Raw genomic sequence first — 12,043 nt, 5'->3', positions numbered from 1 at the left:
TAACACTCCAACCAGCTGAGCCACCCACCCAGCCAGGGCAAAGCATGTGCACCCTTCATTTTACTTCTTTTTTTCTTCTTTTCCCCTTTTAAAAATATCTTTTCCCCCTTTCCTTTCTTCATGCTCTTGGAGCTTCTATGGCACCCAACTGGTGATGCCCTGCACTAGCAGAGCAGCAGCCAATCTAGCAGCTGAGAGTAAGGAACTGCAGCTCCCCCTCCTTGGCCAGGGCTGGGTGCATGGTGGCGAATATCCCAACCCAGCTCTTGCCTTGTGGCTCAGGGTCCCTGTCAGCTGAAGAACTGGCCAAGCTGATCTTCAAAAGAGCCTGCAAAACAGCCCCAGTTTTTGGCAGCCATGTCAGGTTACTGAGAAAGTGACAATGAAGATAACCTCATCTCCACCAGGAGACGTTGGTTGGTTGGTTGTTGTCATCTGCTCCCCATTGTAAGGGAACCCACCCAAGCATTGGGGAGATGGCTGGGCAAGGGGCACAAACTCAAAGTGTTACCTCCTCTGGAATGGGTGTCACTTTGGTTATGAAACACTACTGCTTTCTCTCTCTTTCCTAATTGTAATATTAATATACAGGAAAATATAGAGAACTGGGTAATAGCACTCTATGTAGCAACCACTAAGAATTAACACGTGTGAATATTTTATTATTTTGCTTAAGATGTTTTTTGAAGTATAACTTACAACAAAGTATGCAAATATTGAGTATACAGTTTGACAAATGTTAACCTGTATAATTACCATCCAGATGAAGGTGTAGTATTTTATCATCACCCCATAAATATCCTTACATCATTTTCCAGTCAATAAGTAAAACCTATGGTAACTCATTATGAATTCTGGTCACCAAAGACTAGTTTGCCAATTCTAAAACTCCTTAAACAAAATCTGTGTATTCTTTCATGTCTCGCTTCTTTTGCCTAAAATGATGTGCCTGAGATTTATGAACGTTGTAGTAGTATTACTCCATCTTCCTGCTGGTGGGCATTTAAGTTGTTATTTCGTTGTTGTTGCTGTTCCTGGTGGTGGTGGCTGTGCTGTTGTTATCTGAAATAGTGCTGCAATGAGCATTCTTTCACATGTCTCCGTGTGTACATGATTAAGAGTCTCTAGGATATACATCTAGAAGTAGAATAACCAAATTGCTTTAATTATCTCTAGTCATTGACCAATTAAAGGTGCTAGGAACATCTTTGTACATTTCTTTTGGTGCCCATATAGTAGTCCCTCTCTATATCGCCGTTCACTTATCGTGGCCTCACTGTATCGCAGGATTTTTTAAAATATTATATTTAATTATTTATCACGGATTTTTCACTATATCATGGGATTTTGTGGTAATGTATACATATATTGTTAAAGTTATACAGATGTAAGAGTGTAGAATATGTTTAAGAACATAGCAGTGTTTATAAAAGTGTGGAAAAGGTTAATAAGAGAGTGGGAAAGGTTAATAAGGGATTGGGAACAGCTTATAAGTGTGTGGGAAGGGTTTATAAAGCCTTAAAATATATATAAATACTAAAATAAATGTAAGGTTCTTACTTCCCGAATTTTCACCTGTCACGGGGGGGAGGTGTCTAGAACGTAATACCCGCGATAAGTGAGGGAATACTGTAAATACTTCTTTTGGGTTTATACCTAGGAGGGAAATTCCAGAATCACAGGAGAGGCACACACTTAGCTTTCCAAGATACTTTTTCTGGAGTGGTTGAAGGAATCTACACTCCCCTCCTAGCAATGTATAAGAATTCCAATTGCTCCGTATTTATGTCAACATATGATATTGCTAGACTTGTTAATTTTAGTCATTCGGGTGAATGTGTACTGGTTCTTACTGAAGTGTTATTGTTCCTTTTTCCTGTGGCTTTAATTTACATTTCCCTAAAAAGTAATTAATTGACCACCTTTTCATATGCTTCAAATATTTCTTAATAACAGAAATGAGAACAGTACAGATAAAGTTGAAATCCCCTTTTCCTTACTTTCAGTCCTGTGTCCCTCCCTCCCTCCTTAGAGGCCATCATTATCATAAATTTACAAGTACCCTACTAGTCCATGTTTTGTACCTAAACTATATTTATGTTTATATAAAAAGTATACTATGTACATAACTACTTTCATGTTGCAATATGCTTTGTTTTCACTCAACATTGTTTTCATATATGTTGATACATACATGTTTTCATCTATGCCAAGTAGAATTCCATTGAATGACAATGGCACAATTTATTTATCCACTCTTCAGTTGGTGGCCACTTAAGTTATTTCCAGTCATTCTCTGCACAAACAATACTACAGTCATCCTGTTACCTATCTCTTAGTCCACACATGTGAGTCCACTTCTGCGTTCATCTTGATTCCTTCCCTAAAACTAGACAAAAGGCAAGGTTAAACCCTTGGTTTCTTGAGCCTTCTGTCTGGGTTTCTTTTTTATTCCAGAGGATCCTAATAGTCCACAGCCATCTGACCACAGTTACGATGATAAGTGACCTCACTGCTCAGGTGTGATCTTGTCCCTCACTGAGGAGGCGTGGGAGTGGTATCTTTCACGAGCCTGGAACCTAAATTAACCATAGCATCCTTACACTGGGATTCATACACATTTCAGGTTCTGAAAGGTCATTTGGTGACACAGGTCTCCTTCAAGAAAAATACTTGAAGTAGCTTATGATTTTGAAATAGGACAATCACAGCTTCTTACATTTTTAAGTACCAGTTCTTTATCTTAGTTGGTATCTCTTCCTCCTGTGTACTGTTAACCACTCTCCCTTTAAAACTTGTCCTGAATATCCACGTAACAGCCTCACCTCATCATTTCTTCCCAGGGCCCTATTGAATCCCTCCTCCATGTAATTAAACTCTGAGCCTCCCTACAGGTCTTTCATTGAATGTTTCTTCTCTATACTCTTGTTGGGCCATTTCATCCCCTCGCAGGATTGTAGCTAACATTTATAAGTTTTCAAATATCTATTTCTAGACCTGAATTTTTTTCCCCTCAAGTCACTTATAGCCAATTACTTATGACTCCTAGCTTTCCTCTACAGACACTCTGAAAGAAACTTCCAATTATTTCCAGATCTCCCCTTCATATTTAGTAATAAATAGGTAGGCCCATGGATTCCTGAATTGAAGATTATATTTCCCAGCCTCCTTGCAGTTAGGAGTGGTCATGTGACTAAATTCTGGACCTTTGAGCAGATGTATCATATACAAACTTCAGGAATGTATCCTTAAGAGAAGGAGGGCAGATACATTCGCCCTTGTTTCTTTTTGAGGGTTGGAAGGCAGACAAGAAGCTAATTTCACACAAGCCATGTACAGAGGACAGCAGCAAAAAGATAGAAGACTCCTGAATCCCTGATGTCATGGAGCTGCCATACCACAGACTTTGGAATACCAACACATACATGAGAGGAAAATAAAATGTTCATTTTGTGTAAGCCACTATTTGGGGAGTTTCTGACCTTACGACTGAGCCTAATTCAAATACTTAATGCCTCACACAGATTCACCAGGAACCCTTCAACTCTGAACCTCTAAGTTTAAAAGACAGTCATTTTTTTATTGCTTAAGCAAGTTTGAGTTGTATTTCAGTGACCGTTTTAGTTTTCTAGAGCTGACATAGCAAGGTAATTAAAACAATGTAAATGAATCCTCTCACAGTTCTGGAGGCTAGAAGTCCAAAATTAAGATATCAGCAGGGTTAGTTCTTTCTGAAGGCTATGAGGGAGAAAGTGTTCCATGTCTCTCTCCTAGCTTCTAATGGTTTAGTGTCAATATTTGGCATTCTTTGGCTTTAGATGCATCACCTTATAGATGATCTCTGCCTTCATATTCACATGGCCTTTCCCATGTGTTTTTGTCTGTGTATTTTCTTATTTTCTTACAAGGACACCAGTCATGTTATATTATGGTCCACCTGAAGATAAGTACAACCTCATCTTAACTTAATTACATCTTAAACGACCCTATTTCCAAATAAGTCACATTCACAAGTACCACAGGTTAGAATTTCAACATATTTCGGGGGGATTACAATTCAACCTATAACAGTGATATAAAGCTCAAAATAAACTTACAATAGCCAAAATCATCTTAAATAATAGTTACACTACCTGATTTCAGGACTTTCTATAAAGTCATAATTATTGAAACATTGTAATATTGACCAAGGATTTGCAAATAGACCAACTAAACAGAATGAGTTCAGAAATATACATATATTTCATTCATTGTCTTATGAGAAAGGTGAAAATTCAATTCAATCAGGAGACAAAAGTCTTTTCAGCAGTCGTATAGGAATAACTAGATATATATACAGAAAAATTGTCTACTATGACACCTACTACACCTTACACAAAAATGAATTTAAGATGGATCATATATCTAAACATAAAAGCTAATACTATGAAGTTTCCAGAAGAAAACACAGGAGGACTTCTGGCCAAGATGGAGGTATAGGTAGACACGCTGCTTCTCCCTCCACAATTAAGAAGGAATACAACTACCTCAAAACTAGAGACAACCAGAAGTTCCACAATATCAAGCTGCATGGAAGTCTAACAAACAAAGATATAAAGAGGAAATACTCATCCAAAGATGTAGGAGGGGCGGAGCCAGAGCAGAGAGGACTAGGTGTGGCAATGGCAATGGTGACAGCAGCTGTGGCTGGCAAGTGGAAAGTGCAGTCACACATTTAAAAAAGTAAGGAGAGACATCTGGGGAGCACTCCCAGCCACAGACCAGACAACGAAGCTCACAGTTCCAGTACCAGGCAAAATAAAGCCTCATTGCTTATGACTGTGAAAACCAGTGGGGGTTGGGGTGAAGGAAGAAACTGCTGGTCTCTCAGCAGAGACCCCTTGTTTAAAGGGCCCCCACAGTCCTAGAATGTCTGAAGACCCACCCACTCTGGGAACAACAACCAGGGCAATAGCTAGAGGGGCGCCAGCCCATATGGGAAGAAGTGCCTGGAAAAGGAGAGAGTGCTGAGCAAGTGGCATTATTCCCTCTCAGACCACTCCCCCACATAGAGTGCTACAACGTGGTGAAACAGGTCTCCCCATACTGATGAATACCTAAGGCTTCACTCCTTACAGTGTAACAGGTGCGACAGCTCTATCTAAGACACAGAGGGAAATATAGGAGCCTGACAATTTGAAGAGACAGAGAAGTATGACCTAAAATAGAGAACGGATCAAGGTTCCAGTGGGAGAACTAAGCAATGAGGAGATAACCAACCTAACAGACAAGGAGAGAGCCAACCTAACAGATGCACAGTTCAAAATGCTGGTAATAAGGTAAGGATGGTCACAGACTTGACAGACATGGTTGAGTATGGCAAACTCAGAAGGGAAGAAGGGAAGGCTAGGCTAAGTGAAATGAAGGAAAATACACATGAAACCAATGGTGAATGGGGAGGAAACCAGGGTTCAAATTAATGATTTGGAACATAAGGAAAAAATAAAGAGTCAAACAGTACAGGATGAGGAAACAAGAATTGAAAAAAATGAGGAGAGGCTTAGGAACATCTGGGACAACTTTAAATGTGCCAACAGCCAAATCATAGGGGTGCCAGAAGGAGAAGAGAAAGAGCAAGATATTGAAAACTTATTTGAAAAAATAATGATGGAAAACTCCTTAAATTTGACAAAGGTAGTAGACATACAAGTTCAGGAAGCACAGAGAGTCCCAAACAAGCTAGACCCAAAGAGGACCACACCAAAACACATCATAATTAAAATACCAAGGGTTACAGATAAAGAGAACCTTAAAAGCAACAAGAGAAAAAAAGGAAATTACCTACAAATGGGGTTTCTATAAGACTATCAGCTGATTTCTCAGAAGAAACACTGCAGGCAAGAAGGAGCTGGCAAGAAGTATTCAAAGTGATGAAAAGCAAGGACCTACAACCAAGATTATTCTATCCAGCAAAACTATCATTTAAAATAGAAGGGCAGATGAAGTGCTTCCCAGACAAGGTAAAGCTAAAAGAGTTCATTATCACCAAGCCATTATTATATGAAATGTCAAAGGGACTTATTTAATATAAAGAAGACCAAAACTATGAACACTAAAATGACAACAAACTCACAGCTATCAACAAAAGAACCTTAAAAAAAAACCCAAACATTAAGCAAAAAACCAGAATAGGAACAGAATCATAGGGATCATTTGGAGGATTATCACCTGGGACGGGGAAGTGAGAGAAATGGGGAAATGGTGCAAGGATTAAGAAGCATAATTGGTAATACAAAATAGACAGGGGGAATTTAAGAATAATATAGGAGAGGTGAAGCCAGAGAACTTATATGCACAATCCATGGACATAAACTAAGGGGGGTAGATTGCTGGAGGGAAGAGGGGTACTGGGCGGATGGGGCCAAGAAATATGGACAACTGTAACAGCATAATCAATAAAATACACTTCAGGGGGGGGGAAAGAAAACAGGAGAATATCTTTGCAATTTTGAAGTAAATTGAGAAATCGGACTTCATAAAAATTTAAAACTTGTTCATCAAAGATGTTACTTAAAAAAGAGCAAAGCAAATCATAGGCTGAAAGAAAACATTACAATACATATATCTGACATATAATTTGTTATTAGAACATATAAAGACCATCTACAAACTAATACTACTAATAATAAACAACCTAGTTAAAAAAATGGGCAAGACACTAGAATATACACCTCATAAGAGAAGATATATGAATGACCTATAAACACATGAAGAGTCAAACCCTGTAATCCAGCAATTCTCTTGTGTATTTTCCCAAAGGAAACAAAAACCAACATAAGAATGAATTTTTATTCATAATAGCCAAACACTTGTAGCAACCAAAATACTCATCAATAGAAAACTAGACATACAATTGTGATGTATTTGTACACTGCAATGCTGCTCAGCAACAGAAATAACAAACTACTGACACACACAAGAACATGTATGAGTCTTAGGAATATTATGCTTTCAAGAGTACTGTGGTAGGTGGAAATACAGCCCCTCAAAGATGCCCAGGTCCAAATCTCTGTAATAACACAGCTAAAGGGCTTTTGTGTGATAAAGGTTACAGACCTTGAGAAGGGGAGATAATTCTGCGTTAAAGGCAGAGAACCTTTCCTGGCAATGGTCAGGGGGACTTGTGACTCGGAAGAACTGTCAGAAATGCTCTGATGCTGGCTTTGAAGATGGAAGAGGCCACATGCCAAGGAATGTGGGTGGTCTCTAGACGATGAAAAAGGCAAGGAAAAAAAGTTTTCCCTGCAGACTGCAGAAAGGAACCCAACTCTTCCAACACCTTCACTGGTCCACTAAGAACACCTTTTTGGACTTCTAACTCCCCAAAAAACAGTAAAATAATACATTTCTGTTTTTGTTTTTCAGTTTGTTTTTGTTTTTCAGTTAAGTTTGGGGTAATTTGTTATAGCAACAACTAGAAAACTAATAAGGTGTACTGTTATGATTTCATCTATATGAATCCAAGTCTAAAAAATAGGTAAACCTAATTTGTGGTCCTCTAAGTCAGAGCAATGGTTACCTGTAGGGAGGGGCGCACCCCATTGAAGGGGGTATTTATTTGGGTAATAGTTACATGGGTGTATACATTTGGCAAAATTCATTCATTTTGTGTCATTTACACAAAACATATCTCCATAAAAAGTAAATTGAAACAAGTGCAGCCATGCAGGTTGCCTCCCTGATTATTGAGATCTCCTATTCACAGCTCTTGTCTACTCTTTTCAAGGGCAAGCCCATACCCTTATCACTTGCCAACCCACAAAAATCACCATCTTGAATCTAAAATCCCACTGTTTTAATCATGATAAAAAGTCCCAAGAAAGCATAGGATTTCTCTGGCAAACAGATGTCCCTGGCATAGCCTGTAGGAGGGAAGAGAAGCAACTCTAGCACCTGATGTGTATCAGACCCTTTGCATGCCTCTGTCAGTCCTCGTGACAAACCCACAAAAATAATGTTAGGATCTCCATTTTATAACTGAGGAAACTGAGGTCCAAACAGCTAAGACTCTTTCTGACATGAGTCTGCTAATGAAAGACAATGCTTCACTCTACGTCTGTTTAACTCCCCCTGCTGACCCTTTATTAATGACCCCAAGTTACCTCCCTCCCATACTTACTCCTTAGGCCCTAGCACTATGTCTGCTTTCTTTCAGGGACTTCCAAGGACTTATAATAAACAAGGAGATGGATGTAAGCAAAACACTCCAAAGTTCAGGGCGCTCCTGAAGAAGGCTCAGCTGAGACTGAAAAAGCAGCTTTTTTCATAATTGCCAAAATCTGTACATAACCAAGATGCCTTTCAGTACGTGAATGGATGAATAAACTGGTACAACCAGACAATGGAATATTATTCAACACTAAAAAGAAGTGAGTCATCAAGTCATGATAAAACATGGAGGAAACTTAAATGCATATTAGTAAGTGAAAGAAGCCAACCTATGGCATCCTGGAAAAGGTAAAACTATGGCATAAAAAAGATCAGTAGTTGCCAGGGGTTAAGGGAGGGAGGGATGAGTAACTGGAGCACAAAGAATTTTTAGAGCATTAAAACTGTTTTGTATGATACTATAATAGTGGATACAGGTCATCACACATTTGTCCAAACCCATAGAATGTACAAGAGTGAACTCCAATGTAAATTGTGGATTTGGGGTGATTAGGATATGTCTACCATAGGTTCATCAAAGTTGTAACAAATGTACCACTCTGGTGGGGGATATTGACAATGGGGGAGGCTATGCCTGTGTGAGGGTGGGAGGTACATGGAAATTCTCTGTACTTTCCACTCAATTTTGCTGTGAACCCAAAACTTCTCTAAAGTCTATTGTGAAAAATAGCAAATAGAGTCATGTCAGAGAAAACAAGAAACATTTAGAAAAAAAAAATACCTCAGTGTGATTTTTATAGTTTTATCTCAATATGATTCGTCGGCAGCCGTCCGTCTCGAGAGACGATGGTGTAGCTTCTTAAGAGTCTATCTGCACCGCCGAGAATGGCTGTGCAGTCCGACTCGGGAGTGACACGGTATCTGTCTCCTCCCGTGTTGAATCGACATCTTGCGATGACGCTGGAGTGTCCTCTCCAGTGAAGCTGAAGCTACAGAGCCTGGGCAGGGTGATATGGAGGGTCTGCTGTTGCCCATGCAGCAGACCCCCCCTCTCTTCGCAGCTGAAGGGTCCAAGGGAAAGACAGAGTCAATACAGCTTGGCTTCAGGTGCGCCGCAGGAGTTGCCGGTGTTGACTACAACGTCAAACCGCCTTAGGGACTCCGGCTCCGGATTTTCTGTCGGGGTTTACTCCCTTAGCCTTTCCCCTGAAGAGGTATGCCGCAAGGCAGCGGAGGTTTTTTGGAGTCAAAGTTTTCCTTCTCTGATGTGCCCTGACTGGAAGATCGAACCAGCGACACTTAGCTCGCAGGCCGACGCTCAATCCACTGAGCCAAACCAGCCAGGGGCCTCAATATGATTAACATACAATAAACTGCATAGATTTGAAGTGTACAATTTGATAAGTTTTGACTTAGGCTTACAAAATAGTGAACATAGGCACCACCCTCACAAGTTTCTCCCTGCCCCATTGCAGTCCTTCCTGTCCCATTTGTCCCTTCCCCACTCCCAGGCAACCATATTTCTGCTTTCTGTCACTATAGATTAGTTTGCACCGTCTAGAACTTTATATAAATGAAACATATAGTATATAATCTCCTGTAATTATTTTGAGATTCATCCATGTTGTGTGTATCAATAGCTCACTCTCTTTTTGCAAATAATATTCCATGGTATGGATATACCACCTGTTGATGGGCATTTGGATTGTTTCTTATTTGAGCTATGACAAATAAAGCTGAGATATAACTATGGGCAGAAGTGTCTCTTGAGTAAATACCTAAGACTAGAAAGACTTGATCATATGGTAGGTATGTTTAACTTTCAATTCCGAAGGGAAGAACAGGACTTTAATGTGATTTTAAACCAAAACAACCCACATCATGTCTCAGGCAGTTTCCAAACAGAAACTTCCCTACAGCCTGGTTCAACAACTTTTGCTGCCCCCATCTGGGGAGCAAAAAGAGAAGAGAGAGGTCCCCAGAAATCCACTTTCAGAACCAGGATCTGCTTTCTCTGCTCTCTTCAGCAATGTTGTGCTCCCCCCCGCCCCCTCTGCAACATACCCACAGCCTACAATTCATTCAAGGACAATTTACCTAATTTGATTGTAAGTGAGGAATTTCAGAGTAATTCAAACCACAAACATAACTCAGTGGGGAGGAAGAGGAACATGTGCTTAAATCTACTTTTAACCAAATGTAGCATCCTAATGTCACAGAAGAAAAAGAACTTCAAATGCCAGAAATGAGCTAGCACTTTCTTTACAACCCAAACTAACTTTGCAAGTTGTAATATAGTCAGAAATGTTTTTTCTCTAGTGCCTGGCATGTGGCACATACTTAATTTGAATTTGAATGAATGAATGATAAGTGAATGAATACCACATATATTCCTCTAATTAGTCATAGTAACAGTGAAGATGCAGTTGGTTCACAACAAAAGCACTCAGTGAACTAGCAATCAGAAGACCTGGACTCTAGTATTTACTTGCCTTGCTGTTAAACTAGCTGTGTACCTTGGGCAAGACATGGAACTTTTCTGAGCCTCAATTTCCTATATATAAGGAAAACAACCAGGCCTTTTTAGCTTTGGGGACATTTAAATAAAATGGCACATGCAAAAATCCTTTATAAACTGTCAGTGTGCCACAAATACAAAATGCCTGCATTTACAAATTTATTTATAAATGTATTAGCAAATAAAAAAATTATACAACTTGTTTTTACACTGTCCTCTGAAAACTCAAATCTGTCTCTTATATTTAGCTCAGCATTGCTAGTGAGTTAAGGAAGAGCAAATTTTTGCCAACCATAGTAAACCAAAAAGCTGAGCCACAAAGAGTTTAATTGAACTTCAAAGATCACACATGCATGGGATCAGTTTTCAGGCAAATCTGAAGCAGGCTTTCCTCCCTGAGAACAAGTTCATGTCCTCTCTGCACACTTCTAGCAGTGCTACTCTCCACTATTGTACAACTGACACTCCCAAGTTTGGAGATCAGCTTAGTAAGTCTACCTGGAAAGTGAAAACTAATTTCTCCCTTATACCACCGAGGATGATTAACTCCTGTGCTTGATTATCTTATAAGTGGTGTTAGTTAAATCTCAGATAAAGACCACCTAGTTAAAATACACAGTCCAGAAAATAAAACTAGCAGTCTAGTAATGGAAGAGGTTATTTCTACCACTTTTAGAAGAAGAAGAAAAAAAGATACAGTGAGATCTGAAATTCTTCAGAATGGGCCAAATCCTCATTTGACATTTTTTTGTCCTCCTCTGCCTCTCCCCATTGCCCAGAGTTTATTTAGGATGAATATCTTATTTGGGTTGGGTTGGGGAACATTATTGTAGATGTGAAGTGGTAAATCATGGCCTCCTGAGAACTAGACAGTGGATTCTCCATCTTCTGCATTCTAGTAAGATTATTCTTCCCTGCATTCTAACATAGGTGCTTATACGACTAGGATAATAAATGAACAAACACACCAACTAGCCTATGTGGGGAGAAGTAGAGAGAAAAATGCAAAATTCCCCTCACAGTAACATTCTTCACCAGAATCTTCTGGTAGAGAAAAGTTCAAGATGACCATACTAATTGCAATGATATGCAAATAAGGCAGTGATACATTTTCAATAGTAAAATGAACAGACCAGCTACAGAGGTTTCCAGGGCTGTAGAAACAACACTCCTCATGACCCGCCCCCACCCACCACCATACTCCAGTGGAAGAGAGAAACTCATCAGCAAGCTATCCCCACCTCTCCTTACACGATACATTCACCCTTGTGAAATACTCTACAGAAGGATGACCTTTTTTTAAAAAAAATGTTCAATGATCTCAGAACTTTTTATTGGCCTCCTGCACCCCCAAGGGGTGCCCCACTTCTGTTGTCT

The sequence above is a fragment of the Furipterus horrens genome, unplaced genomic scaffold (genome assembly GCF_987537825.1).
Source record: "Furipterus horrens unplaced genomic scaffold, mFurHor1.1.pri manual_scaffold_12, whole genome shotgun sequence".
NCBI lineage: Eukaryota > Metazoa > Chordata > Mammalia > Chiroptera > Furipteridae > Furipterus > Furipterus horrens.
This window is presented reverse-complemented; position numbering follows the sequence as displayed.